Here is a 16238-nt window from a genome sequence, read left to right as displayed (position 1 = left end):
TCTGGGGATGATCCCAGCTCCTATGGATTGTGTGTCTGGGTGCTCCTGACCCTCTCCCTGTGCAGCATCACCTGCCCTGCAGAACTGATGGGAGGGCACAGGAGGAATCACTGCAATTAACCTCGGATGCCCTGACTAATCAACTGGCAGAGCATCCAGACACAGCTCCAATGAGCCTGGGGAGCAAAGGTGGGGCAGAGTGGCCACCTGAGAGCACTGAGTGGCCTCTTCTCTCCCTCCCCATGGACATGCACTTGCATTAGAGAGCTGAGTGCTCTTATTTTGCTAAACCACTTTGAAGTGGAAACCAAATTGCACTGTCTCCCTCCTGGCTCCCCTGAGCCCTCCTGGTTTTAATTAGTTCCATCTGATCTTCATAGGCTTCCAAGAAATAAATGTGCTTTTAAACCACTTAAAGCCTGGGTGGTGGCAGAGCCCAGGGAGATGTGTCAGTGGCACACAGGGTGACAGGGGTGAGCACAGCAGTGCCTGCAGCCAGAGGAATCTCCCCCTCTGCCCATGGGGATGGCTCTGCCCTGCATTTCCCATGTCTGCAGGCTGAAGTTTTTGTGCTGAGGTCAAGGATCATGGAGGAAGATGCTTTAACCTTTTTGCTGCACAGGCATCAATCAGTTCTTCTTCTCCTCCATCCACCCCTGCTTTGCTCTGAGCTTTCTGTCTCAGCTTCTCAGCCCAGGCTGAAAGAAGAATTAATGGGAAAGAAGCTGTCTTGTCTCACTGCCTACAGGCATTTTCTGTACACAAATCTCTGCTGGGAAGGACAACACCATCCCTGTCGGGGTGTGGAGTAACTGGAAAATGAAGTCCTAACTCACTGAGTTAGCAGAAAAGGGCCACAGTCTCTCAGGAACTGTGCTAGCCAGAGTTCTTTGAAACACGAGGGACAAAACCTCCTTTCAGGCTTGCACTCCCCTCTCCATTCCTATGATCCATAAAGTCAGCACAAGCTGCCCGAGGAGGGTTTATTCCCATGTGTACAAAATTTACCTTGGTTCCCCTTGTTCTGCTGATAAGCAAAGCCAGTGAATCTTACCAGTGTTCTCTTTAGCTCTGGGGAACAGTGAGTGGGAGTACATCCCTCTTATCTTGCCCTAATTAATCTGCAGTTTTCTGTTCTGGCTGTCAGGTATTAGGCTGCAGTGTGACTGTGGAATAGGTGAGTGAGCTGATTGCTCCAGGTCCTGCCAGTGTCCCAGGAAAATTCCAGGTGCTCTTCCTGCAGCTTGGGCTCATTCAGGGAGGGAGCAGCAGCATTCTTCAGACAGCCCATCCCACGAGCATCCTCACCAGGCACCTCAAAATTCCTGAAAGGAGCCAGACATAGAGGGGTAAGTCTGTCCTGCCACCACAAAATTGGTGTGTTTCCTGCCTGCCTTCCCTCCACAGGGCACCCCCAGATTTCCCTTCCCCAAAGGGCCTGAAGTCTCCCCCTGCTCTGGGATGGGGATTCCCTGGAGAACTCCTGCCTGTCTCAGTGCAGAGCCTTCAGGCACCACTTTGGTGCTGCTTTGTCTCCTTGTCACTTGCTCTGGTCTGTCCACCCCTGTTCAGGGACACTGTGACCCTCTGGCTCTGTCTGAACCCCCACAGGTGCCACTCGTGGTGTCCCCAAGCTGTGGGGTGTCACACACTCACTGACACCCAGCTGCTCCAGAAGTTCCTCTCCATTCCTATGGAATGCTGTAAAAACTCCATGTGACTGCCTGGGCCCTCCCTGTGTCCTTGGGTCCACGTTTTGCACTTTCCTACATTTTTATAGATCCTGTTAGGCTGGGAGGAGCCCCCAGGCATCCTCTGCTTCAACTGCTCCCTCTCCTCCATCAGGGCAGGTCACAGATAACCACAGCCAGCCTCTGCTTTGGGCAGGATGCAGCTCAGCCTTCTGTCTCCTCCCTTCCTCCCCCCCTGCCCCTTGCAGATGTAACACCCAGAATTTGGGCTATTACAGCCAGGACAGTATCTCAAAGAGTGCAGACAAGAAGCAATTTTTTTTCTGGATTTGCTTTTGTCTTTCAGGTTTATATCTATGGGTATTATGTGGGTTGTTTTTTTTTTTTTTTTTTTTTTTTTTTTTTTTTTTTTTTTTTTTTTTTTTTTTTTTTTTTTTTTTGTTGTTGCCAGTTCAGTGTACTTGTTAGGATATAAGACCTTCTGTTTTGTTAACAAAAGCTCAACAAGCACAGAAATCTTCCAGTGCCAGCAGCAGAGTCCAGCTCAATTACAGCCCATCTCCTGGAGTGATTTCCTCCTCCAGAGAACTCTTCTGCTATCAAGTGTGATTGTGTGGTGTCACATTAGTGAGAGCTTTGCAGCTGTGATTCCAGCTGCTCTTTCCTGGACAGTATCCTGTTTATGATTAGAAAAATATATGAAGCAACAAGCAGATTTAATCACTTGGTGTCCATGTCATATCTACAGACAACAGACTGGGAGGAGGAGAGGAGGCTTTAAGGAAGTGGTTTAAAGCATGGTTCAGTGCTCTAAAATGTTTTGTATCAGTTAATTATGCAAAACCAATCCCAAAAACTTGGAAATATTCAGTTTTTACAACCAGACATTTTAATTTCGTTTTCAGATCTGGTTCAAGACCTGGAATTTGCTCTCTGAAGCCCTGGAATATCTGGGAGTCAAATCTTGGGAGAGAAATCAGGGGATAGTATTGGTTTTCTCTGAATTTATGTTGGTACTGACAACTTGCAAATTAGAACTCAGTGCAATCAGGGTTAATTAGAGGCAGTGTGAGCTGGTGCTGGAAATGCAGTCACCTAAAAAGGAAATAGGGGACAACATTCTCTCCCAGCCTGTTGATTACTGTGCTTGTTTCTGGTTTGCACTTCATTAGCCCTTCCTCCACACAGCTTGAAGTTTGGTTTTAAGAAGAAGTATTTCTTGACATTTGGTCTTGGAATTTTTTCAGGACTTGGAAGCCAGCATCCCTAGTATGGATGATAACTGGTCATGTTGGTTTGCTTGTCTTCGGGCTGTCACAGGAGGCAGGTTCTCACCTGTGTCTCCTAAGGAGGGCAGAAGCTTCTCTTTGAAATGGAGAATGTAAACCCCCTCCCTCTGAATTATTATAATTTTGAAATTATGGGGTTCTCAGGCAAAAATATGGGAATTAGGAATAACAGTTCTTTACTAGGAAAATTAAAATAGAAATGCAGTATTACAAAGAATAATCCCAACCCTGCCAGAGTCAGAATCCAAGCTGGCACAGTCAGTCAGTCAGGGTGTTGGCAGCAGTCCCATTCAATGGTGGCTGCATCCTCCTGCAGTGGCAGATGTGGTTCAGCTGGAGCAGTGCTCCTGGAGAAGGTGCAGTTTCCTCTGAAGCTCCAGGGATGATGTGGAAAGGTCTGGCTTTCCTCTGGAATCCAGTGGAAAGAAGGTCCCTTGGTGTCCAAAATCTCAGTTTTTCTCTGGGTAGGAAAGGCTTGGCTCCTGCCCTGGCTGGAGCATCTCCCATGGGATGATGGAATTTTATCAGTCATGCACTGGGACTCAGTGGCCATGAACAGGAGATATCTCCTGGAGGGAGGATGGACTGTGGGAAGATAAAGATGATTGCCCCAGCTGGTTTAAAGATGGCCCATGAGCAGATAATATGTGCCAGGAGATCAGGGTCACTGCCCCACCTGGGTCAGCAGATGGGGACAGAATGCACATTGCTGGCCATATCCTGGATTGAACCCAAGAAGTGACTTAGAGGAGCACCCAGTGGAAAACAGCATTTACAAGCCACCAGTTCGGTTGCTTTTCATGGAGATACCCTTGGGTGTTTCAGGGCTCCCAAAGGGCTTCTTGCAGCTCTGTAGGTCCCAGCTCCCACAGGTGATGGATACTGCAGCACTCAGACCATCAGGTTAGGGCCCAGTGTCTAAAGCCTCCTCTCCTTTGCTGTAGTTATTCAACCAGGATGGCCAGAACTGTCATATTCCATTGAGGTAATTGTCCTTTTAAACAAATATATCTATATATCTATATAAATGTCTTCATTAATCTGTTAAAAGGAATGGTTGGAAACTCTGAAATGGTGGTGTAATTTTTTGATATTGCTTAGGCCTGAGTCCATCAGAATCAGTCACACCAGCACTTTGAAACAGCTGCACTAGGGTTCAAAATGTGCAAGAGGGCACCAAGGCACTGCAGTGCTTGGCTGAAGGCTGAAAACTCAGCCTGTGGCAGTGAGATCTGCTGAGAACTGACACTGGTGACACGTGAGGAGAGCTGAGACACTGAGAGCTTTGGGCTGTCAGGGCTTCTGCAGGAGAGCAGGTGAAGGAGTTTTCACAGCCCACGTGTTCCTGCAGTGTTGGGTCCTGCAGACCTGTGCTCACCATTTCTGTGTCTGCCTCTGTGCCCACAGTGCTTCTGCCCCCAGCAGTGCATCAGACATTGGTCTCTGTGAATGTAATAATGATTTCTTGTTTGAGTTATTTATCCAGAGCTTCTGTGTGGGATCCATCCTGCTAAATGCACAGCAAGAATGGACATTCTGCACTCCCTGTCCCCCCTCAGCTTCTGCAGGTTTTGCTGCAGCACTGGGGTCAAGCCCAGCATGGTTTGTACCAACTCTAGAGAGTGAAAATTGCTGATATTCTGCAGCTCTCAGAGGTCTGTGCTGTGCTCAGCCCCAGGTGCTGGCTGAGGGTGTTGGTTCCAGATGTGTGATCTCCCTGACCTGCTGCTCCTGCCCCTGTGTCTCTACCCACCTTTATGCTCTCTCAACCTGTTTTTTCCATCTTTATTTCATATTTGTCTTCTCTTTGTGCCAAACAACCTTGGTACAATATATCTTCTCAAACAGCTTGAAGCTATCTGGGAAGGTAATTTGACCAGAGATGTGAAATTTTTGGTAAAAGATGACTCAGTGAGTTTTATACTGTTTCAGATCTTAGTCCTTGAATGGAAAGTTTTTTATGCCATTGCAGTTTAACCAGAATATTTTATTTGAGCTTTGATTTCAGCTACTTTGATTATCCTAGAAATGTTGGCAAGACAATGCTGAGTCCTCAGAGTAGAACAGAGCCAAATTTAGAAATCTCTTTCACTGAGGATGAGGTTTGTTTTTCCAGCAGCTGGTGGATCTATCCAAGCTTTTGTCTAATTTCATTGGCTGGGCAGGGTAAGTTGCCCTACAAGTGAATACTGAATCTTACTGAAGATTGCAAAACCACATTGTTATAATTCAGTTAAGGTAAAACCTTGGTCTTAAGATCTAGTCAAATGAACTCTCTGAACACCACTGTCAGCTCTCTGTATGTTCACAGCCATTTTTTCTTTTCTTAAAAAGTAGTTTTTCCTAGGAAAATGTACACTGTCTTGGTCAGTTTGGGAAGCTGGAATTGCCTCTCTGGAAAATTATCTCTAATGCATTTTCTCAGTGTGCTTGTTTTGCTTTCAGATTCATTTTAGTTGCAATAATATTTTCACAGTTGTTCCTTACAGTTCTGTTCCTTACAGTTTGTAGTTCTGTAATGGATGTTGTCTCTAATCCTAAACAAAGCTCTTAAGTCTATAATTTAAGAATAAAATACTGTGAATTCATAGTTATAAAACTGATGCTCTTCCTTTAATAAATACTAGATTTAGGATTCTGAGCAGTTAAGAGCAGAGCAGTTACTGTGGATTACCAAAGCATGGCCTTGGTCAGGGCAGCACTGGGGGATGTGCTCAGCTTCCAACAGAGCAGGAGTTGCACTGAGCTCACTGCATCAATACAGGGTTGAAGTAAAGCACTTGCTGAACTGCTTTGCCTGGTTGGAACATATTAAATTCCTATAAATCAGAAATGCCCCTGTTCCACCCTTCAGCCCTGCAGGAACATGTTCTCAGTCCTGCAACATTCCCATTCTGCAGCACCCTCTGATCCAGTGAGCTGTCCTGAATGCTGGCAGGGAGTGTCTGTAATAATCTTCAGCAGAAGCTGAAGTTGAGATTTAAATGAACCATCCACTGTGCTGCTTCTGCAGGAGCTGTACATGAGCCCTGCTAGCAAAGAGAGGGGCTTGTCTGCAAACCCTTCCTCTGGGAAGAAGGGTTCTCCTGACTCAAAGCAAGCCTGTGTTACACTGCTTTAAAAGCTTTTATTAAAACATCTCTCACATATTCCTGCACTGGGAGATGTGAAACCCCTTTCCTTTCATGACAGGCAGTGGGCTGGGGGGAGCAGGAGGTGACTGGTTTGCTTTGCAGCTCAGCTGGTAGACTGCCTGGAAGGGAGCCAGGGGGCCTGGGTTCAGTCCTCTGATAAGTCATCAATTTCTTTCTCACCAAAAACATCTGGTTTTGGATGCTGAGTTATGAGCTAATATTAAATACAAAAGTTTATAGCATCACATATATAATATTGTTGATTAGAAGCATCAAGTAAAGTAATTGACCAGAGGGGATTTGGTGTGAGCAGCTGGTAGAACATCTGGAGGGTAGCCAAGGGCCTGGGTTTAATTCTCAGGTCATCTATTTCTTTCTCACCAGAAACATCTGGATTTGGATGATGCAAAGCTACAGACTAACAGACTATTGTCTCATGCAAATGTTGCTGGGATCACACTTTTTTCTCTTTTTTTTAAAATGGTAATATGTTTCCAGGAACATTTCCATTAAGTATTTACACTCAGAGAACCCTGTAAGAGCGACAAGGAAAAGGCGCATTCACAGCCCCTGCAAAAATCCAAAGTGAAGTTTATTTTGGTGAAGTTGTGATTTTTAACTGGATTCTGCATTAATGGTGCTATGAGCCTGAAGCAGGTATTTAGTTTGACCCTGCAAAGCTGAATCACAGCAGGCTCAGTGGGGTGCTGATGGTGCCAGGGGTGAGGGGCTGCCTGTGCCAGCTCTGGGCATCCTGGCACTGGTGCCAGCAGAACATCACCCTTGTGCTGGGGCTGGATGGGGCTTGGTGGCAGTGCCAGGGCTGCTGAGCCCCCCACAGCCAGGGCATGGGGCACATGGGGCATGTTCTCAGTGCTGCTTGCAGGAGATGCTGATCTCTGCTCTCTGCCAAGGCTTTGGTAGGGGCTGGGGTGTTGGTGAGGGGAAAGCCTGTGTGGCTGCTCCCTGCTTGGCGTGGAATCACAGAATGGTTTGGGCTGGAGGATCCTAAAGCCCATCCCATTCCCACCCCCTGCCATGGCAGGGACACCTTCCACCATCCCAGTTGCTCCAAGCCCCATCCAGCCTGGCCTGGAACAATTCCAGCTGTTAACCTTGGCTCCTTTCCCCTGTGGCTGCTCCAGCACAACGAGAGGATGGAGGCCTCTGTTTTCTCTGTGGAAACAAAGGGTAAATCCTCCAAGGAGAAAGTAGACCCATTCTAAAAATCCCATTTTCCCCATACTGCCAAGTGCTGCCTTGATTTCCCAGGCAGAGGTGGCTGTTGGCAGCTGGGGGCTGGATCTCACAAGTGACAAGTTTGTCAGCTGTGCTAAAGTGACCCTGATTGGCATGAGCTGCAGAATTAAATCAAGAGAGTTATTAGTAACTTGACAAGGAGTGTGATTTACAGTGATCATTGGGGGAGGTATGGCACAGAGCTTGGGAAAACTCTTCTTTTACACTTTTTTGTCAGCCTCTGCAGTTGCTTTTTACTGGCCCTGTGCCACCTGCCAAGGTCTCTCCTGAGCCAGGGGAGGGCTCTGGATTATCTGTCCACTAGTGAAGTTTGTGAACCCCTGTCAGGCTCACTTGCATTACTGGATCCATATTCTCTATTATTTACTTTATTATTTATATATATTGAGCAATGCCAGTGTGAGCAGGTAGTAAGGAAGGAGCCATTCTTCAATTCTTTGGCATTTTTGTCTTTATTTTTTTTGGAAGATACACAGCCATACCCTTAATTATTCTGCCAGAATTCTCACAAGGGTCTCATCTTAGTTTTGGTTAAAGAAATAAGAGGACAAATGGAAGTAAAGTATCAGTCTACCTGACTTTACCAGATGAAATGGTTTAGAACATCATTACTAGGCTCATTCCCTTCCTCACTATAAAAATACCATCTAAAAAAGAACCAGAATGGGACATTTCCAGAGGAATATTCAATTTCATAAGTATGGATTTTAGCAGCCAATCTCAACCAAACAATGCACTATGTGGTGGCAGAAATAACAAATCAGTGCAGCCCTCAGGACTGAAATGGAGAATTGCCTCTCTTGTTGCTATTTGAAACTTTAATCTGAAATATGCCACGAATCAAAGAATTTGGTACCCAAGAATTCCCATGCTTAGTCAAATCTGATTTTCAGAGCCTGGTGCTTTGCTGCTTGTGGTGGCCAGAGCCAGAGAAAGGACCAAAAAAAATGCAGGAATGTTGGCAGTGATGTGTCTGCAGAGAACACTGAATTTTGATAATGTTCAGCATGTAGGAGGGACTTCAGTACACCCCATTCTTAAATTTATTAAATTTATTTATTGTTAATGATTTGGTTAGAGAAAACATTAGTATTGTCTAAGCACAAGTGCCTCAGTTAAGGCAGGAGGGATCCCAGTGACCTTTTCCTGAGGGTGGCACTGCAGTCACAGCATCCTGAAAAGGTTTTGGCTGTGGAGGGACCCACTCACCTCCACATAACTTCATCTTACTGGGAGAGTTTAAGTGTTTTTTTCTCACACAACATCTGTCTTCTATAATTTGGGATATATCTGATGGCTTCAAGGCAGTTGGGAACTTGTCTCTCATTTATTAGGGCAGTGAAAATGGTCACACAGCAGCTCTTTCTCATTAAAGTTTTACAGAGTGGGAAATGCCCTTTTTGTGTCTGGTCCATCTGCCCTGCTCAGGAGAGGTTTTTCAAGGCATTTTCCTGGTATTTTATTTTTCAATCTCTAATCCAGCCCTGGCTGTGCTGCTGGGGGGAGCAGTGGTGAGTTTGGTTCCAGAGCTGCTCTCATAAATGTCATAGCTCAGTTCATCTCAAAGATTCATTTTTGTGCACTGAGGAAATGGGATTCACCTTTGCTATACATGATTCTGCTTTTCAGCTGTTTCATAACTGTAGGAATTTGAGTGTAAAGATCACGATTTTTGCAGTCACTCCATGTGATTATCTCCAGAATTATTAACCAGAATTAAAATCATTCATGCTCTTGGCTGGGAGCTGAGTGAATCTGCCTGTTCCCTTCCTGTCCTGGCTGAAACAGTGCAGGCAGGGCACTCCAGGGCAGGGTGTACACAGAGTGCATCTTGTGTTTTACTGCTGCTCTCCCTTGGATTTCACAGCATTTACCTTTAGTTTGCTTATTTTGACCACTGGGCAGTGATTTATAGCTGCCCACAATACCTGCATTTTTTTCCTGATATACAGAATTCTTTCAGCACTTGTTTACTTCACCTTTTTTTTCAGTGCACTGTACTTGCCAGGCTGAAATTTGTTCTTTATGATAGAGAGAGGTTGTTGTTTTCTCCTGACTCACCTTCCTCTATAATTACCCAGCTCCCATGTGCCCCAGGCCATGTGAGATCTCAATATTATCATTATTAACAGCACTCCCTCACCCCCAGCATGGGCTGCAGCTTCCCAGCATAGCCAGGCAAGGCCAACCACGAAGCCCACAGGAGGACAAGATTATTCACTGGATTATTCAGTGTTTCAGTGTTTGCAGGCACTGAAGGTTGGATTTTCACAAGCAATTAGAGCTGCTGTGTGCCTGGCTCAGCACATTTCAGCCAGGGCTGCTCCTTGCAGCTCTGCCCTGTGAGCTCTGGGTCCCTTTGGGGTGTCTGCCTGGGCTGGAGGCAGAGCTGGAGGAATTTTCTGGTCACTCAGCTCTTGGATTAAGCTCTGGGAGTTTGTCAAACAGTGTGTCTGTAAATGCCTTGGATGGATGGAGGCTAAATGAATTATCCCTTTCTCCTCCCTTTCCTTCCAGCAGAGACCATTCCCTTCTGTGTCTGCATTAGAGCAGGTCTCCTGTATGATCCCCTTTGCTTTCACAGGACACAATTGTCATTCAGCAGGCACTGTGGTGTGCTGACCTATTTTTGTCCCTCTCTAGACAACTTATCTGAAGATATTTATCCGTATTTCAAGAATTAAATATATATTTCAAAAGCAGTGGTGGAAATAAAGTACTGAATTTATTTTCAGTTACTATATAAAAGTGCCACCTAATCTGTCCTTAGAGAACTCTGCCAGTTGGCCTGAAGACAATAACTGTTCATTAATAAAATTAATAAAATACCTTTTCTCTAAGTATACACCCTGCATGCATGTTTTAACAGAGGATTTCCTGTGACAGCACTGCCAGGCTTGCTCAGACTGGGTGCCTGAACAATTCTGGGGCAGGCACATCCTTGCTCAGTTAAGGGGAGTTTTACACTCATTTAATTTTTTAAGTGAAGAAATCTTGGGCTAAGCTTAGAATTGTAGAAGGATTAAAAGGCTTTTGAAGGGGGGAATATTGGCTGTCTGCTGGGAAAGGCAGTGTGAAAGTGAGACCTGGGCTTGGCTTGTGTTTTGATCTAGAGCCAGTTTCAGGTGCTGCTGAATAGGACTTGAAAATGGGATGTGTGGTGCTGACTGTACAGTCTGTGCAGCCTAAAAGCTAAAATAATAAAACTCAGGATCATGTAAATATTTCTGTGGGGCTTGGAAAGCCGGGCTGGATGTGAGCCCAGCTGTGCTGTAAGGAGCTGGGGCTGTTTCATGGCCCAAACAGAGGGAACCCACCAGGGATTGTGTCAGGAGTGTAATGAGCTCTGCTTGACTCTGGATTAGCTTGGGCTGGCAGTTAACATGCCAGGCATCCTGCAATAGTGAATCCTGCTCCTTTTCTCCAGTCTCTCTAGGGCAGATTTCAACAAAAAGTGAGCTCTTTGTATTCTCTAGAAGAGTTAAGGGCCTGTGGTTCAGATGCAGCTTTCCCAGCAGTGCCCAGCAGATGTTCTGAAGTGCTCATGAGCTACAGAGAAGTGCTGCTGTTTTGAACTCCTGCAAACAGTCAACAGATTCACGTGGGAAATTAAATGAGCACAGTTTTGTGCAGAGATACTGAATGTGGCTGCTAAATGAGCACTGCCAAAATAAAACACAACCAACAAGGGCTGCTTGCTGCAGCAGCTGGGGAGGGACACAAATGACAACTGAAGGATGTGATGACTTGTAAATTGGCTCCTCTGATTGCTTAAAAACTTCACTTTAGAAAAGACTTGGCATTTAGTGGGAGCCTGCAAGGAAACCTTTGGAGTGCAGGGAGAAAGCCCTGGGGAGAAGAGATATGGAAATCTGGTGGAGGAGCAGCAGGAACCAGGGAGAGCTAAATTCAGGGAGAGCTAAATTCAGGGAGAGCTAAATTCAGGGAGAGCCTGGGAGGGTTGGAAGGTCTGAAACACACTGGGGAGAAGGGGCTGTGAGGATAATTGGGGATGATAGCCAGGGTATGGCTGTGGCTCCAGCTCATGGCATCTGTGAGGGCTCCATCTACTCTGTAAATCCAAGCACATCCTTTAATGTTCCTTGCTGTGGAAAAATGCCAAGTGGTTCCCATTGCATGAAATTTCCAGGATTTTTGTGGTGTTTTTCTGATGTCCTGGGAAGTGCAGGCTGTGTCCAAGTTTGTATAACCCCAGCTTCTGCCTCTGCTCAGTTTTGAATCTTGCCTCCAACTATAATACCCAATTAGTGTTTTGAGGTATGTACAGGGCAAGAAACCAAATAACCTTTCAGGCTGTTGATAAATGGCTTTTTACTTGAATGGAAATCACTGCTTACAAAGGTATTTTCATTTGTAATGCCTATTAAAATAAATCAAGTTGTACCTGAACCATCCAAGCAATACTGAGATTACTTGTCACCTGTCATGTAACCTGTAAATCAGGCTTTAATCCTCTAAATATTTTTGATGTTTTTAATGTAAATTTGAAAAAGAAATTCTGGGGAAAGATGAAGTTGTGCAGCTTACAATATATTGACATGAAAACAGTTTTGAGGGCAATTTGAATTTCATTTTTGGCTGCTTTTGATCCAACCCCATTTTCTTGGAAGGAACAATCAACCCCTGAGCTAAGGCAGAAAGCTGGGTCCTATTTCTACTACTGAAGATTCAGTCTGAATCTTTTATTTCTCTGGAAAATTATAAAACCCACATTATTTTTTCCCAGTATTGCTCCCTGGCTTTGGTCAGTGACTGGGAGAGGAGTGATGTCTGCAGGGTTTGCCCTGGAAATCAGATGCAGAGGCTTTGCCTCTGTGGCAGCAGCTTTTTAGGGATTAATTTTTTATTTATATTATGATTTTGGTTGACTCCCTTGTCTGAAGCCCTTGTATTTACCTTGGGATTAACCCCTTAAAGCTCTGTGTGCTCTGACCCTGCCTGGTAGCTAATGGGAGGCTGAGTTGGGCTTCAGTAGATTTCACATCTGGGTGGATAATAAAATTATTCCCATCTCCAGCAGTTATAAATGGCACAAGCCCTTGTTCTTCAGGGTGTGAAGGAACCACAGGTTGATGAGGATTAAGGAATCTATGGTACAGACCTTCTTGCACCCTTTCCAGGGCTGAATCCCAATGGCCAGCCAGCCCAGAGTGGAGAGCTGCTCCATCTGCAGAGGACTTGTTCTGCTGGGAGCTGAGCCCCACTGCTCCCTGCTCGTGGGGAGAGCAGGGACACAGACCCCTGTCCAAAGCAGCAGCAGCAGCAGCAGCTTTCCCCTCTGTTGTTAGGATGCTACTGGGAGCCAAGGAAGCAGCTCTTTCTCAGGCTGCCCAAGGACAAGAAATTATAACAATGATTAAACACCTGCTGGAGATGTGATGTTTTGCATAAAGCATGATTTCAAAGAGGTGTTGCTTTCTTGGGCCAATGAGCCTTTTTGATTCTGTTTTGCACAAACTACCCTATATAAGTGCAGTGTTTCTTTAAACAAAGTTCTTTCTTCTCCATTACATAAGGAACTGTTTTGCATTATCATGTTCAGGGCTCTCCTGTAGCCTCAAATGCAACATGCCCTTTGTGCTGCCATGGAGTAAAATGGGATAGAAATCTCTTCCCCTCACAGCTGGTGCTCAGGCTCTGGTGTTCTGATGTTGAACTGCTTTGATGCTCCTTTTTAGGATGAAAGGTTTGATTCTTTGTTTTCCTTCTCTGAACTGCCTTTTCTTGCTGGTGTCAATCCAAATGGAACAGTACAAACCCAGCCTTGAGAGCCACATCAGCTCAGAAATTTTATGGGCTGCTAGGAACTTGAACTAAAAATTGTAACTCATATTTGAGCAGGGAAGTTCAGAAAGGATGACACTTGATTGCAACAAGAATCAATTTCCTCTACTTGCATTCTTGGCTATTTTTCTCTCCCCTGATGATTGCAGGTACTGTATTTTGGGTTTAATTGGGAATTTTCCCACCCAATACTGCAGCAGACTGCGATATGCACCTTCCCACCCTCACATAATCACCACTGGACTTTCCCAAGGAGGTTTGGCTGACTTCTCATTTCATTGCCACTCTGTTTGAAGTGCAGCAAAACATTTATTTCTTGAACTGCACTGAAGTCTGCACTCGAGCTTTTTATTCCTCATCTGAAGCTGTGACTTCACTTGGGCTCTGTAATTTGTAGGCTTGAGAAGTTCTGAACTTCACACCAAAGGCAACAGAAGGGCAAAGCTGGAGTTTGTCTTGTCCTGATAGTGATACTTGGTGGCAGATTTACCCTACAGGGCTCAAAAATGAAATGCTGTTGGGTCTGTCTCACAAGTGCTTGGTAGAAGCATCATGAGACCAAGAGGGAATCTTTAGGGTAGGGAAGAGATTCCCCACATCCTAATCTCCTATCCACAGGGCCACACAGCTCAGACTGCAGGTCTGTGGGGTACAGGGGTGTAAATAATCTCACCTCTGCTTGTGCTAATTTAGCTCTGGTAGATCAGCCAAAGCCAGTAAATCTGCTGGACTGGAACAGCCTGAAATGGAGAAAGATCTGAGGATAAACCTTTCAAAAAGTCTAGGACCCCTGTGGATCCCAGCTCTTTGACAGCATCCTAAACTGGGTTTCAGCAGGCCAGCATCTGGGAGGATGCTGGTTGAATGACCTTGGAGAAATTTGTTTCATCTTCCCTTGGTTTCTGGAGCTATTGAAGTGAAAGCTTGTTCAAAGAAACAGAAATGATCAGCAGGTGCCCAAAATGAACAGCAGTGATAAAGACTGGTGTTTCCTCTAGCAAAATTCTTCTCAGAGGGACCTGTGGACAAGAGGGTGGGCTGAGCTGAGGTCCTTTGGTACAGGGTGAAGGTGTTATGTACACCTTACTACAGGCACATGCACATGTGTGTTCCCCTGAGCACATGTTCACATGCCACACACAGCTGTAGAATGGTCTGAGTAGGAAGGGACCCTAAAAATCACCCAGCTCCAGATTGCTCAGAGCTCCATTCAGCCTGGCCTTGAACGCTTCAGGGATGGATCTAATGGATGTGTCTGTCCAGACAGCTGCAAATCTGCTGCTTTTATAGCTCTGCTGCCTTCCAGGTAGGATGGAGATGTGGGAGAAGCAATTTGTTGGGGAATACAGAAGTGGTAAGAAGCAGACAGTGTTTGTATGTAAATCAGGTGGCTTGAATACAATATTTTATTCTTCAGGGAAAGCTCTGGACAGGCAGGAAAGAAGCAGGATTGCCACAGAGCATGATCTACTGCAGGTCCAGAAAGCCTAGGCTGGGCACTGATGGGATAATATCAGTATTATATTGCATCTGAGTAGATTCCCTTCTGTAATGGAATAAATCAGTGAGATTGTTCATCTGTCGCTCAGTGATTTCAGCAAGAAGTTACATCTGGTGTTCCTCTGGGCTTTGTATGGACCTTGAAGACCACAGTTTCTTAAAGTCAGCCACCAACTGGATCTAAGTGCTCTCACCACCACTCTGGGCCTGGCCAGGCAGATTTTAGCCAGTTCAGAGCACCCACCCACCCCATGAGCAGCCAGGGTCTCCAGGAATGCTGTGGGAAATGCTGTCAAAGGCTGTGCTCAGCTCCACACATCCACAGCCTTTCATTCTGGAGCAACAAAGGGATGACATCAGCCTTGGATTTCTCAAAGTTTTGAGCTAAAAAGGTGAAGGCAGAGATATGAATTATCTTCTCAGCTGTGTTCTCAGTTTTGCTGACCTGTTTGTCCTCAGACCACCTTTTTGTCTACACTTCACTTGCAGTAGAAGATGGTTAGGACAGATATTTAAATTTTGTTGCCTTTTGAAGAGGCAATTCACAGATTTTTGCAGTCATTTATTTCATGGATTTGAGCTGGTCTATGTACATTTCTCTGCACCCAGCTTGCAGACACACACATAAAATAGAGTCACCGAAGAGCTGTTTAAATAACACCCACAGAAACATCAGCTACATTAGCAACACCAACAGGAGCTGTGCTCCCCAGGAAATTCAAATTATGCAACTGATCTTGAATTCATTCATAAAAAAGTCTGAGTTTTGCAGAGATAAGTTACCACATGAGGCCAAGAGAGGGCTCCATTGAACTGTGTTTCCTCTACTCTGAATTAAGGGATTTGGGAAGATCACAAGGGAGGAGGAAGAATGAGAGAGAGGAAACGTGGAAAGTGCAAAGGCATGCTAGAAAAGGAAAAAAAGAGGGAGGGAGAAAAGAAAATCTCTGCTAATTTCTAGTGTTATGTCTTTATTTTCTGTAAGACTGTACAAAACCTTGCACATAAATAAACTGTGTAAGTGTATGTGAACAAGGAGCAAAAATGTAGAGAGAGAAGGAAGATGTGGCTGGTGCTCTGGGAAAACACCTTTCCTGATGGAAATAATGAAAAAGTCAGAGAAGACTGTGGACAAGGGCAGGAAATTTGGCAATGCCACGTAACTGGCTAATCTACTTTTGCACAAAGCTAAGTCTTTCTGTCAAGCAGAATGTATAATCCACCTTTAATTAGCTGCAGCCACATTTTCATTTAAATTGGTAGGAAAGTGCTGATATTACTGAAGGTTGCAAAGAAAATTTAAATGCCTAACTTCCTAACATTTTTTTTTAAAGAATCTCAGCTCAGAGCCTCCTTATTTTCTGAAGCTTAAGGACTGTGAGGTGCCTGTGTGATGGGACTGTTGGTTGCACTGTGTTGCTTTAGAATTTCTCTCATTTGCACAGTACAGTTAAAAACATCTGATACTCTGAGGCAAAACCCACTTGGACCATGGAGAAAATCCTTCTACACCTCTTTTCCCTTCTCAGAACCACCTTCAAGGTGACAGCACTGGACTT

Source organism: Erithacus rubecula, assembly GCF_903797595.1.
Source record: "Erithacus rubecula genome assembly, chromosome: 20".
Classification (NCBI taxonomy): domain Eukaryota; kingdom Metazoa; phylum Chordata; class Aves; order Passeriformes; family Muscicapidae; genus Erithacus; species Erithacus rubecula.
Note: the sequence above shows the minus strand (reverse complement) of the source record.